At 48.0% G+C, this 14062-nt stretch overlaps 1 protein-coding gene across 8 annotated transcripts in view; it reads left to right on the top strand.

Annotated features, from left to right (window-relative positions):
* The window catches only part of MIPOL1 (mirror-image polydactyly 1), a 434635-nt gene that overhangs the window by 2617 nt on the left and 417956 nt on the right, over positions 1-14062 (top strand). For all 8 annotated transcript variants that reach the window (XM_075613311.1, XM_075613313.1, XM_075613312.1 and 5 more), the window contains exons 2-3: positions 3075-3114; positions 4243-4343. The gene's annotated coding sequence lies outside the window, so the exon portion shown is untranslated. The remainder of the gene's footprint in view (positions 1-3074; positions 3115-4242; positions 4344-14062) is intronic.

Raw genomic sequence — 14062 nt, 5'->3', positions numbered from 1 at the left:
CTGACTGACGCACACACAGTCAGTGTGTGCCTCAGTCAGTGTGTGCGTGCGTCAGTCAGGCTTTGTGTGCGCGTCAGTCAGTGTGTGCGTGCGTGCGGCAGTCAGTCAGTGTGTGCGCGCGGGGCGTCAAAGGCAGGGGGGGGCGTCAAAGGGAGGGGGGGGGCGTCAAAGGGAGGGGGGGGGCGTCAAAGGGAGGGGGGGGGGCGTCAAAGGGAGGGGGGGGGGCGTCAAAGGGAGGGGGGGGGGGCGTCAAAGGGAGGGGGGGGGCGTCAAAGGGAGGGGGGGGGGCGTCAAAGGGAGGGGGGGGCGTCAAAGGGAGGGGGGGGCGTCAAAGGGAGGGGGGGGCGTCAAAGGGAGGGGGGGGGCGTCAAAGGGAGGGGGGGGGCGTCAAAGGGAGAGGGGGGGGGCGTCAAAGGGAGAGGGGGGGGGCGTCAAAGGGAGAGGGGGGGGCGTCAAAGGGAGAGGGGGGGGCGTCAAAGGGAGAGGGGGGGGGCGTCAAAGGGAGAGGGGGGGGGCGTCAAAGGGAGAGGGGGGGGCGTCAAAGGGAGAGGGGGGGGCGTCAAAGGGAGAGGGGGGGGCGTCAAAGGGAGGGGGGGGGGGCGTCAAAGGGAGGGGGGGGGCGCCTCAAAGGCATGGATTCCTCCCCCTGCATTTCCTGCAGTGGACAGGAGGGGGGGGCAGTGGACAGGAGGGGGGGGCAGTGGACAGGAGGGGGGGGCAGTGGACAGGAGGGGGGGCAGTGGACAGGAGGGGGGGGCAGTGGACAGGAGGGGGGGGGCAGTGGACAGGAGGGGGGGGGCAGTGGACAGGAGGGGGGGGGGGCAGTGGACAGGAGGGGGGGGCAGTGGACAGGAGGGGGGGGCAGTGGACAGGAGGGGGGGGGCAGTGGACAGGAGGGGGGGGGCAGTGGACAGGAGGGGGGGGGGGCAGTGGACAGGAGGGGGGGGCAGTGGACAGGAGGGGGGGGCAGTGGACAGGAGGGGGGGGGCAGTGGACAGGAGGGGGGGGGCAGTGGACAGGAGGGAGGGGGCAGTGGACAGGAGGGAGGGGGCAGTGGACAGGAGGGGGGGGGCAGTGGACAGGAGGGGGGGCAGTGGACAGGAGGGGGGGGGCAGTGGACAGGAGGGGGGGGGCAGTGGACAGGAGGGGGGGGGCAGTGGACAGGAGGGGGGACAGGAGGGGGGACGCAGTGGACAGGAGGGGGGACGCAGTGGACAGGAGGGGGGGGCAGTGGACAGGAGGGGGGGGCAGTGGACAGGAGGGGGGGGCAGTGGACAGGAGGGGGGGGCAGTGGATAGGAGGGGGGGGCAGTGGATAGGAGGGGGGGGCAGTGGACAGTGACACACACACACACACACACACACACACACACACACACACACACACCTCAGTTGATGCGCCCTTTCTCAGTTCCGTTTGGCGCCGGAGGTGGGGAGCGACACCTACCTGTACTTCCGGGCGCCGCCACCGTCTGACTCGGCGCCGCGAGGGAGGAAGGGGGTCCGCCATCTTACGCGCCGCGTGGCAGCTGCGGGAAGCGAGGTGATTTGGAGCGGGGAGGGGGGAGAGGTGATTTGGAGCGGGGAGAGGTGATTTGGAGCGGGGAGAGGTGATGCCGCTGGGGAGGGGGAAGAGGTGATGCCGCTGGGGAGGGGGAAGAGGTGATGCCGCTGGGGAGGGGGAAGAGGTGATGCCGCTGGGGAGGGGGAAGAGGTGATGCCGCTGGGGAGGGGGAAGAGGTGATGCCGCTGGGGAGGGGGAAGAGGTGATGCCGCTGGGGAGGGGGAAGAGGTGATGCCGCTGGGGAGGGGGAAAAGGTGATTTGGAGAGGGGAGAGAGGTGTGTGTGTGTGTGTGTGTGTGTGTGTGTGTGTGTGTGTGTGTGTGTGTGTGTGTGTGTGTGTGTGTGTTATTTATTTTTTTGGACCTTTGGCCCGTCACTCCGCCTCAGGCCAATGAGAGGTGTGGGGGGCGGGCCAAGGTGGTGGTGTGAGTGTGTGAGGCCAATGAGAGGTGTGCGGGGGCGGGCGGGCCAAGGGACCAATGAGATTGCCGCTAGGGACACCGGACATCCAGCAGGCAGGCATGCATGCAGGCAGGCAGGCAAACATACAGTGCTTTCACTAATATAGTATAAGATAATCGCAGCATGTTTAAGAAAGCAGGGAATCTTTGTACCCTCAGCTGTTTTTGCTTTGAGCAATATCAAAGGAATAAGCAGTTTATCAATATTTTTTTCTGTGACATAGTTGGATTGTAAACAGGAACAATCAGTCTGTTACCGCAACAAAGGTTCAAGTTTTAGGTCTTTTATTTGACACATAGAAAATGGACAAGTTCATACATTTGGCAAATCATGTGTCGACTCATCCATAACAGCGAGCCTATGTATGTCCCTTTTAAAGGTGCATTTCCGCCTAGGGTTGTTTTTGTTTTCGTATTGGGAGGGAAGTAGGGGATCTCTGGTGCTGGACTCCGCTAATTTCAGCTCCTGGGTCCCCCATGTTTCCCGAGATGCCTCAGAATGTGATGCTGGCAGCAGCCTCCGCTAGGCACGCTGCAGCTCAAATCTGCAGCACAGGGGCCAATAGAATTTAGGTTAACCCTGTCCATGCTGGCCTAGTGCACAGGAGCAGTGAGAATGAGGCATATTGGGGAGACTGTCTTAGGGAGCTGCCTTTGCTGTGACTCTGATGTTATTTCTAAGGCCTCGTCCATGGTTGCTGCTTGCTGGTGGAGACACGCTGAGGCAACCGCAATTAGAGCGGCTTTAGTAGGGGGTCGCTTACGCTTCCGCAAGCGCGCAGAAGCGTAGGTCTTACCAGAATTGTAAATTCCCCCGCTTGCCGGCGCGACAGGCCGGTCACGTGAGCGGTTCGCCCAATGAGGGCGAACCAGCTCCGTGACGTCACTGGCCCGCCCCCGACACGCGCGCTGACTAAGGCCAGGGAAAGCACCCACTTTCCCTGAGCCTCAGCGCGCCTCAGCACGCCAGCGGGTAACATGGCCGAGGCCTAAGACTGTCTGACATGAAGTATAATCTCATCTGTCTCTGGTTTTTTTTCTCTCCGATAGTTGGTATTTGAGCTTGGCTGGACATACAACCGAGAGAAAAGTGAGTACAGTATACACCTTCATACACTCTTACTCAATTAACTCATTGTGTCCTACCTCTGTCTGGAATGATACCCTATGATGATGCACTGTTACGGAGAGACTATGATAAAGGAATTTATATATGAGTAAAAATTCTCTCTTTACTTATATAGTGCTGACAATGCACACAGTGCTGTACATATAATTTTGCAGGCACAATAAGTCCCTGCCCTGTAGGGCATACAATGTAAGTGTGTATGTATATGTTACCTATAGATCCATGGTGCTCAACTGCAATCCTCAAGACCAACAGGTCACGTTTTGTGGATATCCCAGCTTCAGCACAGGTTGGTCAGTCAATGACTGAGCCATCTGTGCTTAAGCAGGGATATCATTAAAACCTGAGCTATGGGGAGGGGGGGTGTCTTGAGGACTGGAGTTGAGCACCCCTGCTATAGATCGATTTAAGTGACTTGTTCAAAGTCACAAGAAGAGCAGGGTGTGAACTGTGTTCACCTTCTACACAGGCATTACCTTCTACACAGGCATTACCTTCTACACAGGCATTACCTTCTACACAGGCATTACCTTCTACACAGGCATTACCTTCTACACAGGCATTACCTTCTACACAGGCATTACCTTCTACACAGGCATTACCTTCTTCACAGGCATTACCTTCTACACAGGCATTACCTTCTACACAGGCATTACCTTCTACACAGGCATTACCTTCTACACAGGCATTACCTTCTACACAGGCATTACCTTCTACACAGGCATTACCTTCTACACAGGCATTACCACGGAGCTGCTGCTGCTGCAATATCATGTGTTTTATGCTCTCAGGATTTAGAACAATTTATACTGTATTAGCTTTCACAGTTATAAAGCGCATTGGGCCTAATTAACTGGGCAGTGATACTCTGAGACACCTGAAGACACTTCACGACCCATTTAAGAAAATGAGATGAATGAGGCTAATTATCAACTACATGTAATTGCATAAGGTACAAAATGGGGGGGGGGGAGGGGGACAGCAAAAACCCATTTTCTGGGGTAAACAAATCAACTAATCACTTTGTGTAATAAATCATATTCAGTTTAACTGAAACCAAATGTATGGTTTTTTTTTTTTCGCTTGTAGAAACCAGAACCCATCATGTGAAGAGATGATACTGAATAGTTTTGTACTAGGAGAGAAACTGGATGGTAGCTGATTTCCCCCCGAAGAGCTGTTTTCTAAAGGTAAGGATAGGTTTATATATTCCTCAAAGAGTTTTATCTGAGGTAGAGGTTTTTTTCAAACACATAATCTAGTACATTAAACAATTGGGTCACATCTGTTATGTTCCGTAAGGTGTACACTAAGCCAACAATTGATTACTGTGGAGTCCTACAGAAAGCCTGTAGATTGTGAACAATACATGGTTAGATGTCACAAGGTTAATATGCCTAATTTAGTAAGCTGTGCTGCGCTATAAGACCCCTTCCAGCATGCCTTTGTACATTTGGCCCTTGTACGGAAATTTACGAGACTGGGCCAATAAGGTGTCTTTCGGCATGGAAGATGTTTGAATAGTAAATATGTCTTATGTTAGAACAACAAGTATAAATGTATGTGACTGAAACCTATCCCTCCCCCTTTGCAGTATGCGATTTATGACTTGAGGTGTTAAATGGTCCCTGAATGTTAGTGATTTTCTATGCAGGGGTTTATTTACAGGGATTAAATTATATAGCAACAGGCCCACCGTCCCTTTAAGAAAAAACAAATAATAGAAAATAAACACCTATTCCCTTTAGGGGAAGCTAACTATACACCGTAGCTTTCGCCCTTGTTGGATGGCCAGCTAAGCTGGTTCCCACCCTCAAAACATGCCCTGGCATATGCAACAATCTACACAGTCTTTGCACACAGCAATAATAAAGGGTTTTTGCTTATCTGTTTGTAAGTCCTTTGGAGCAGACATCCCTGCTTCAGCACAGCCTTGTCGTCCTTTTCTTCTTAGGGGAACTCAGCCCCACTTGAGCCCTCTGTAACCAGCTTCCTCAGCTGGGGAGTACTTCTATCCCCCCCTTCTCTGGGGAAAACAGTCTCTCAATCTGTGACTATCAGCATGGCTCTCTCACATGGCATCACTCTGTTTGCCTAAAGCACTTCCTTATTCACTGAGGGAGTCCATCCCGATTAATTAGTCAGCACCTGAAACAGCCATTCCATGGAGGATTAGATCTGTGTGAGCAGGAAAGCACATTTACTGCACTGTTCCAGCAGCTAGAGCTATGGTGCTTGAAGCATGGTATCACTATATGGTGCTTGAAGCATACCCTGAGGAAGGTCCCACGAGGACCGAAACGTTGGTCATATTTGTGCTATGTTTATTTTTGAATACAAGTTTTCTAACTTACCTTTTGAGTGCTGTCTTGTGTCTGCTCCTGCTGGAGTGGAGTGTGTGTGTGTGTGTGTGTGTGTGTGTGTGTGTGTGTGTGTGTGTGTGTGTGTGTATATATATATATATTTGAACTGGTAGATCCTCCGGAGCTGAACCACTGTGTTTTCAGTACTGAGGACCCCCTCCCGTTCCTGAGTTACTTACTAGTTTAGCTACTGGTGTAATTTCCTGAGTATTTCAACTGATGACATTGCAACTTCCTATTGGCCCGTGGGGCTCTCAAGAATTGGTGGCCATATTGAATTCTTGAAAGGCTTGGTTAGTATATCGGGGTCCAGTAAGTACCCCGGGGTCCAGTAAGTACCCCGGGCTGCTACTTTAATTTATTAGCAGGATATTAATATGAAGTACAAAAAACTTGTTAGGAATCCGTGCCCTGAGGACATGTATGAAAGCCAAAAGCTATAGAATGAAACTGCAAAAATGGAATGTCCTGGTGTGGATCCACCTATACCAGTACACACACTCCTGACAAAGCCGGATACAGTCTATTCAGACTGGGCGAAACGCGTTGAGTGGTACCTTTCTGATTCTGAAGGCGATGCGTAGTTCACCAGCCCTGCAGCCATGACGTCACACGCTCTGACGGGCGCAACAGAACAAGCTCCGACAACAGACTGCGAGTGGGGGAAGCTTGGAGAATCCAGGGGAGGTGGTGAGCAGTGCGGTGACCCTTCGTTTTCACTTATTAAGTGATAAATGCTTGTTTTTATCTTGCACATTGTAAGTGCGCATTTTATATTCTTTTTACATAAAGATTTTGTCTATCAGCCTGATCGTAGCATTTTCTCATCTCTCCTATATACCATCATACCGCTGAGTGTGCCTCTGAGGGGGGATCCTGACTGCATTCATTCCACACGGGTAGCAGCCCTAATTGCAAACTGCTTTTTATTCATCTACATCGTGTGAGTAGGCTGGACATACGAGCCAAGACTATACTACATGCCACATTGTATTGTCCATACATCTGCACTTATATTGTGTGTTTTCTTGGTCTTCTTTCCCCTTATATGCTCCTCCTGGATTGTTTGAACATTGTCATACTCCTTGGAACCCGTGAAACAGGTCGCACCAGAGGGTCAGAGCTGGGTTATTAAGATTAACACGTATTATTTTATATTATTATCACTATTTTTATTTTTATTTTTTTGATTAATTTTATTTATACCTCTATTATTATATTATTATATTTTCAGTTTTAAGTTGTTTGCGCCTTTGTATTCACTTCTTCACAATATACTGGTGTGGATTTTTGGCATTTTGTCTTGTCTTCGTCCATTTGTGTACAGTACAGTTTCACAAGGTTCAAAATTGTGAGTTACTTGATCAAGTGAAATGCATGGCTTGGATGAGATGCTCACAGTCTGTTGTTAGGATTTGACCACTAGATGTAGCTGTAGGACTAGATCTCAGAGCCAGTTCTTAATTGGCCCCTATTCAATTTGCTGTGAAGCCGCTTGTCCCTTGGGAGGAATGTTTTAGTCTTGTCAAAACGAGATTAAGACCCTCTGGGGCCACTAGGCACCAAGACTTTGGGGCCCTCTCCCCGAGGCGGCCCTCCTGCAGCGTCGTGGCATCGACGGCCCACTGCAACCTACGGGGGGGCCCTTAACCTTGCGTTTCCCTAGGCATGTGGCTAGCAAGGTAATCTGGCACTGAGTCCTATTCATTCGAATGGAGCTGAAAAGTGGTTTCCCAGAATATTGAATGAGGCCTGTGTGTCTCCGGTGTCCACATTTCATACTCCGAACTCTTCTGAAAAAGAAGGCTAAAGGATGTCCCTGAGTTTGAAACGGGTGAGTCTGTTTTAAATCCCAGTGTCGGTTCTCCTTGTGACCTTGGGCAAGTCACCTTATCTCCCTGTGCCTCAGGCACCAAAATTATATTATATAAAAGAGCATATTTTATGATAAGTCCATGATGAAGTGAACATGCCAACAGCCTCCAAAACAGTGGATTAAATGGCAAAAAAAGTAGTGGTATTCATGAATTTAAAAAAAAATCTAGTTTAGTGTTTTTGGAAGGAATTTTGCATCTTTTGCGGGGGGGGGGGGGGGGGAGAGCCTTCTAAAATAAATTAAATTTAGCTAAAGGACTAAATAGCTAATGGGCTAAAGGAGTCGCTCAGTGAGGAAGGACACTGACTCTGATAACAACGACACTGAGTTTGCAGCAGGGGTCAGCTCCTTGTGGCCTTGGACAAGCCACTTTATCTCCCTGTACCTCAGGCACCAAAAACACATCGATTGTAAGCTCATCAGGGAAGGGACTGTCTGTAAAAATCCTATGTACAATGCTGCGTATCATGCACTATACTGTAATTGTGAAGGGATGTGTGTCCCATTGGGAGAAAAACTGTATATGATATAAAGTTGTTGTTGTTATTGTTTTAAGTGAGAGCAAATGTGTAAATAAATAAGTAGTAGTAATCGTGGATTGTAATTAAAAAAAAAAAGTTGTGGTAAGTCCGTAGCCGCCAGTACCATTATATTCCCACCACTGCATCAAAACCAATCTCTGGCTTAGGCCGCATCCATAGTGGATCCAACGCCAAATACAAACCAATGGAGGCCAAGACGCGTCCATAGTTCACAGGAGTGCCGAGGTGGCCAATGTGTGGCGAGACAAACTGGTTTGAATTTGCCGCGTGACGGCCGGGTCATGTGCGCAGTTCAGCTAATGAGGGCGAACCGCTCATGTGACGTTACGGGCACGCAACCCCGGCACGCCTTTACCACGCTCCCCATTCGCGCAACCCTGCAGGACATGGATCTCCTCAAGTACAGGCTCGTATGACGTCACACGCTCGGTCGCCTACAATGGACCAGGCCTTATAGTGAGATCAGAGAACATGACCTTTCCTTTTGGCGCACTGCAGGAGCTCATGGAGCCACTACTTGTGCTTAATGCTCTCTTGTCCCTCCCAGCACCAATGAGGAAAGACTCTTCTTTCTGTTATTGCCGTGGTTTATAAACTGTTGACTGTTTCTTTTATTTTTTTAGTACTTGCTTACCACTTTTAATGATATACATCAGGGCTCTTCAACCAGTTTCCCAAAGGGGCCGGATCTGAAAATAAATTAGGAGTGGAAAGGCCACGATTATCGTAATGTTATTGTGACGTTGCTGACTGCAAAACAGGATACAGACCCGCAGGGCAGAGGTAGGGAGTAATACACGACCTTGGCATGGGATCAGAGGCCTGGGTGCAGGGGTAATCAGGTCCGTTTCCGAGGTCGAGGCAGGCGGTAGGCAAAGGGTAGTCGGGTCCGGTTCCGAGGTCGAGGCAGGCAGTAGGCAAAGGGTAGTCGGGTCCGGTTCCGAGGTCGAGGCAGGCAGTAGGCAAAGGGTAGTCTGGTCCGGTTCCGAGGTCGAGGCAGGCGGTAGGCAAAGGTTAGTCGGGTCCGGTTCTGAGGTCGAGGCAGGCAGCAGGTAGTCAGATTAAGTTCCAAGGTCAAGACAGGCAGCAGGCAAAATAAAGGCTTGGGAGAGCTCAGGCAGGACAGGGTAACTAGTACTTTGCACGAGCAAAGTCTAAGGGCAACTGCCTGCTATCTAAAGGCCAGAGAGAGGCTTATTTACTGTCAGGGGAGTAAGGACAGGATTTGCCAGGAAGCAAGATGTCCATGATAGCTTCGGACAAGATGACATCACTTCTTGTCAGCAGTCATCCAGGATGTTTCAGACAGATCCCTTTATAGTCATTTAGGATACATTTAAATACTAAATGCTTGTAACATGTTGAAGTATAATACTTTTTAAGATCTGTAGCAGAATAATTTTATGAATAATCGGTAGCATACATATATACCAAACTATTTTTTTACATTTTAATTACCGGATTGAAGCAGGGGGTCTCCGGAGCTGGACTTTGTTAATTTAAGATCCGGGGACCCCCTGCTTCCAGAGATACTTCCCTCGTAGGGGTGCAAGTATCTGTCTTCCGTTTAAAGCCCCTGATCACGAGGGCCAATAGGAAGCCGCAAGGGATGATGTCACGGCTTCCTATTGGCCAACGTGATGTGGGGCATTTAAACGCCGCCATTTCATTAGGCACACAAGTTCCCTGACTGCAGACACCGGCACCCCCTAAGGAGGTAATTGTATCTGGAAACAGAGGTTCCCCAGAGCTGAAATTAACACAGTTCAGCTCCGGAGACCCCCTGTTTCAATCCTGCTGCTTTAAGATGTCCTGCACAAATGTTTTCATAATTAGGGCAGAAACGTGGCGACTTGCAAAGTTGCATGTACAGCACTGCATTGTAATAAGAAAGGTGTATTACTTATACCTACTGCAGTACGATGGGGGAGGATTGCCTTTTGATCACCTTGTGAGAGGGCTGCACTATTTCTAACAATCTCCATGAGATCCAGCGGGGACTGAGGTGGACTGGGATCCACCCGTAAAAGATACCTTTCAGTGCCATCTGTCCTTACAGGGCCATGTGAGTTGTGGCATTGCCCACTTTTAAAAGACATATATCAACATACCATATTGGAGGAAGATCTGGACTCTGCATTACAACTTTGCCACTGTGAGACATTCACTTTTAACATCTGTGATTTATTTGTACACTTTTATCCTCCAGTACCTTGGAACTCTCTCCTCCTGCATCTCACTATGCCCTCACTATTTCTTTTTCTGTTTACTGTTTCCTCACTCCTTTGTGAGCATTTCTGTTCTCTACAACATCTCAACTCCCCACTGCACCATTATTTATACACCTCTCTCCCAACAACTTCTTTACCCCTCAATAAAAAACACCCACACAAATCCTCTATTCACACCCTCTATCTACTCCTTCCTGCTGCTGGGGATCTCCCCTAAGCCTGAAGCCAGACATACACACCTGATCTCACTCATGCCTCCCTGCCATCTCTTCCCCTGTAAATGGTGTTAACCTTTTCATTTAACACTGACCTTCCTTAAATTTTACCCCACAAATCAAGCATCCCAATAGCCTGCCCTCGTGGCTAGTGTCGCACACTCAGTCACTCCTACCACCCATTGTGACCAAGCACTGCCATCTACAGCACTTATTCCCTCCCCTGCTGTCTCTGTAAGTTTCCCATTAAACCTCTTAGATTGTAAGCTCTTTGGGGCAGGGATTTCCTTTCCTATTGTCTGATTTTGCTGCACTTATTTTATAATTATAATTCCCTGTACTGTATTCTTTTTGAAGCGCCGAGTACACTTTTGGCGCTATATAAATAAAGACATACAATACAATGGGATTATATACAATCCTGCACTGTGTGTCTTTTTCTCTATGTTTCACATCTGATTCTGCGCTCCCAGAAAGAACACCATTCCAATTCTACAAAGATCGAAGGAGGATCCTCTTGGGATGAGCAGCGTATCATTTTATTTAATTCATCCATCACCAGATCACCTATACCTCCAATATTCACATATTGTTATATGCCACCCACCTAGGGAGCTCCTAGTGTTTTTTCTATAGATAGGGTAAGGTGTTTGTGAGATTTCGCAGAATTGTGACAGTAATGACACAATTAGATTGTAAGCTCTTCGGGGCAGGGACTCCCTTTCCTATTGTTACTCTCATGTCTGAAGTGCTTATTCCCACTATGTGTTATATTATTATGTCACGTGTGTTACTGCTGTGACGCGCTATGTACCTGGATTGTGCTATATAAATAAAGACATACATACATCTTAGAGCAGTATAATAGTGTTAGTCCTGAGGAAAGAAGAATGTGCTCATTAGCATAATGTTAAAAAGTATACGTGATACGTAATTGTTACTCGTAGGTATTGGGTCTTACATCTACTTAGGTTGTGCCCATATAGGTGGTATCTGGGATACAGATCTGCAGGTATCGCTAATGATTAGGAAAAGTAATGTCTAACAACTGTGCAAGTTTAGATATGAATGTGTAGAGTAGGAGGTATTAGAAATTGTTTTACATAATTGGGGCGGATAGGAAAATGTCAGTAGGGTCATATGCAGTAAAAGGCTGGTTTTCCTGTTAGAATAATGAATCCTCAATTCAATAATTTTCCTTGGTAAAGATCATCAATCACATTCAGTACTCGGGGTTTAGACAAGTGGTAATAAGCAGTGCAAATAAACAATGAATGGAATGCTCCGAATAAGACTTCAGGGCATACTGAGCAGCCAGCACCCTTATTGCAAATGCTTTAAATGGTAAGTTTATCGCAAATTCAAGTTAATATTACAATACGAAGACTGTCGGTTCTGCATAATCACAAGCCTCATTATTTAGATCATTAAGCTAGTGCGTCCAGTGAGGGGGGAAATACTCCCTTGTTAAAGTTAACCATGGTTTGTGTAATTTGCCAAATCCTGCCATATAAATAGATGGAGAGATCCGCTTGAAACATACACCATGTTTTCAATGTCAATCAGTGCAGCCCACCGAACCTCCAAATATTTAGAGGGGTCCGGCACATTTTGGGCACAAAACTAAACATAAACAATCTGTGGACAATACAATGTGCTCTCGTGGGTAGACGAGAAATGTATAAAACACAACCTTTTATTATAATGCATTAAACATGTGAGAAAGTCCCCCACAAGTGGCAGAGGGACGTTCAAAGAGCCAGCGGAAAACGCACAGACACTGCTCAGATAAGCCATCCTTTAGTGGGGGGGGGGGCAACTCCTGTCCTCAAGGGCTACCAATAGATCAGGTTTTCAAGATATTCCTGCTTCAGTACAGGTGGCTCAGTGAATACTGAGCCACTGATTGAGCCAGCTGTGCTGAAGCAGGGATATCCTGAATACCTGACCTCTTGGTAGCCCTTGAGGACTGGAGTTGCCCACCCCTACCTTTATACCCTCGGCCCAGCGTGCATCTTTGTTTGTAATTTTTCATACTTCTCTCTATTGTTAAAGTATTTCATGGCGCTCTTTGTAGTTGCATTTTCCCCTTCTATATATGCTCTTTTCTCAGGTGTCACAGAGGATCCCTCCAATAAGAAGCTGCCTCTAGGCACCAGGAGTGTAGTCACAGCTATAGGTTGCTGCTCGGCGAGTGATTGTGCTTGATGGAGCAGTGAGAGTTTTACCATAATACTGTACAGGGGGGGCATTTCTCATTTAAAAGCCCTACCTAAGGGTGCCGCACAGACCTATGTTTTTTTTCATTGGTCCAGAGAATGCCAGCCTTGTACAGCAGCCAGTAAGAGTCACAGCCAATATTTCCTTGCTGACCTTCAGATGTAGATGATCAGCAAACACTTTGGACAAAGATAAAATAACATTAATAGCTTGTTTTAACCTGCAGCCAAGGATAATGTGCTTACAAATTGATAAAGAACCTTAACAGGCCCCGTCTGGCACTGAAGAGGTTAACTACCTATGTTCCTATTCTCAAGGCATTTCTCCATTTTCATTGTAAAGCGGCAATCCAAGCATGTCATTTTTTACCATGTTTATCATAGAATTAAAGCAGGAGGTCGCCAGCGCTGAAACCCATTCATTTCAGCCCCTGTGACCCCGGCTTTCTTGAGATACCTCCGTATGGGGTTTCGGTAGCTGCTTCGCTCAGCTATTCGGGATCATGTAATGGCGGAGTTTCAACGCTCCCTGCGGGCCAATAGGAAGCTGTGATGTCATCAGGTTCGGCCTCCTATTGGCCCACGTGAGCTTTAAACTTTGCCTAGATACTGGCACTTCATTTGGAGGTCTGTATCTGGGGAAATAGGGGGATAGGTAAGTGGGGGTTAGGGGGGCGCGGGAGTGAGGAGACCGCCGGCAGGGGGCGCAGGGAAAAAAGTTTCGCCCCCCTGCTTTACAGTATGGGCAGTTAAAATGTGGAATTCATTACCCATGGAGACTGTGATGGCAGATACAATAGATATCATCCAAAAAAAGGTTTGACATCTTTTTAGAAAGGAAACGTATACAGGGTTATTTGAAATAAGTAAACATGGGAAGGATGTTGAGCCAGGGAATAATATGAAGTATTTGAAGTCGGGAAGGAATTTTATTTTTCCCTTTATGAGATATTAGATGATATTTCACTGGTGTTTTTTGCTTGCCTTCCGATGTATCAATATACTGTAAATAAAGATAAGATAAGTACTGTATCTGTCGTCTAAATTTAGCATCGGTTGAACTTGATGGACATATGTCTTTTTTCCAAGCTCATCTACTATGTAACTATGTCTAGCCCATCTTCCTCCCCTTAATCGCAGATCTATGTAACTATGTCTAGCCCCTCTTCCCCTCCTTAATCGCAGATCGGGTCCCCTAAGGTGTTCTGGGCTTTGGCTAGGTGTCTCTGTGTGGTGCATACCTGCTGGCAACAGGAGGGCCTGAGTCTCTCGCGATGACATGGGGGATAACAGGAACAGGTTTCTGGGGTGGATGCCTTCGTTCTGGTTCAATGGTGCAGCGCCTCCATCTATAGTAAGCCCCAGGAATGCGGGGTGGAATCCTTACCACAGAGATTCCCCACAGGGATGAGAGATTCCAGTCTCACAAAAGGACTATCTTTTTTTTTTTTTATATAACTTGT

Source organism: Ascaphus truei, chromosome 9 (assembly GCF_040206685.1).
Source record: "Ascaphus truei isolate aAscTru1 chromosome 9, aAscTru1.hap1, whole genome shotgun sequence".
Lineage (NCBI taxonomy): Eukaryota > Metazoa > Chordata > Amphibia > Anura > Ascaphidae > Ascaphus > Ascaphus truei.
Note: the sequence above shows the minus strand (reverse complement) of the source record. Positions and strands in the feature narration are given on the sequence as shown.